Here is a 1,550-nt window from a genome sequence, read left to right on the forward strand (position 1 = left end):
ACCTCTTTTTTAAACTGAAGGTGGGAAAACAGTAATATCAGAAATTGAGTCCGCCTTGATGCAAAAACCCTGTTATTCGTTTATTTCTTTATTATCCCAAACTAGTTTCGGTGACAAATATCACCATCATTAGTGTTTTTTTTAATCTAAAACATGCAGAAAATAGCATGGTAATACAAACACAGTAAAACATCATGTAATAATGTAACTCTTCAGGCTTTCCCGGCGAGATCTTGGCATGTGGAATAATCGGGTCTACTGCCGGATGTTTGTGTCGCTCTGGCACAACATTTCGGCCACGTAACTCGTTGGCTTCTTCAGGTGCTACCTGAGAAGTCACAGGTAGCACCTGAAGAAGGCAACGAGTTACGTGGACGAAATACTGTGCCAGAGCGACACAAACATCCGGCAGTAGACCCGATTATTCGACAAGTCATTATGTAATAATGTTTTACTTTGTATAACCATGCTATTTTCTGCAATTTTTATATTAAAAAACCCACTGATGATGGCGATATTTGTCGCCGAACCTAGTTTGGGAAAATAAAGAAATAAACGAATTACAAGATGTTTTACATCAAGGCGGACTCAATTTCTGATATTACTGTTTTTCTATGCAAACACGGACCAAATGAAAGAGTTCCAAGACAAAATCTTTGAAGGTGGGAAGGTGGGGCAAGGGAAGGCAGAAAGGAAAGGAACTAATGATGTCTGCTCCATCGGGACTTTATGCGGAGAAATTGTGTGCCGCACCGGGACTCGCATCTGAGGTATCTCACACACATTAGGCTCTTGCACACAGTTAACAGACACAGTATTTAGGAAACTGCACAGACTATCTGCGTACGCCTCATGGCCGACCCACTGCGCGCCAACTATCCACAGTCCCTGCCCATTCCCTCCATGCTCGCTGCTCTGAGATTCCTGCAGGAGGTCGGACGTACTTGTGCTACCAAAGAATGTGGATCCATTGACACCTATGCGAATCAATTATTTGAATGTGTGGTGTCTCATCTTTCAGACATTTCCGAGAAAAACAGACACCACGCAGAATACACAGCTATGGCACATCATATGTAAACTAGTGGTGGAGGGGAAAGTCGATGAGTAAAAATGTGTGCCGGACCGGGATTCGAACCCGGAACCTCCTGCTCACTATGCAGGTGTGTTAACCACTGCATCATCCGGACACACTGTCCATCGCAACTGTGCGGACTGTCTCGGCACGCCTTCCAGCCATCCACACTCCCACCTAGTGCCACCTGTCCGCAGTTCCTCTTCATGTCCTCCATGCTCCCTGCTTTCAGATTCCCACAGGAGGTCGAACGTAATTGTATATCTGCAATGAAGGTGGCTTATGCATTGCCCAACGAGTCGAATGAATTATGTGAATGTATGTTGACTGTTCTTTGTGATAATCTGAAAGAACAGACACGGCACAACTATGAAATCCCCACTTCATTGCAATACGGACGTGCAATTTACAATCAATAGTAGAAGTTACTACGAAGTTTATTTGTTGTGCTTGCATTTCGAAAGGGGGTGTTTAT

The 1,550-nt window shown here is 44.1% G+C and overlaps 1 non-coding gene across 1 annotated transcript; it reads right to left on the reverse strand.

The window, feature by feature from the left end:
• Positions 1–1,116: 1,116 nt before the first annotated feature.
• Trnat-agu lies at positions 1,117–1,190 on the reverse strand. Its single transcript has one exon. It is a non-coding gene; the product is annotated as a tRNA-Thr (tRNA).
• Positions 1,191–1,550: the final 360 nt, after the last annotated feature.

Source organism: Schistocerca piceifrons, chromosome 4 (assembly GCF_021461385.2).
Source record: "Schistocerca piceifrons isolate TAMUIC-IGC-003096 chromosome 4, iqSchPice1.1, whole genome shotgun sequence".
NCBI classification, from domain to species: domain Eukaryota; kingdom Metazoa; phylum Arthropoda; class Insecta; order Orthoptera; family Acrididae; genus Schistocerca; species Schistocerca piceifrons.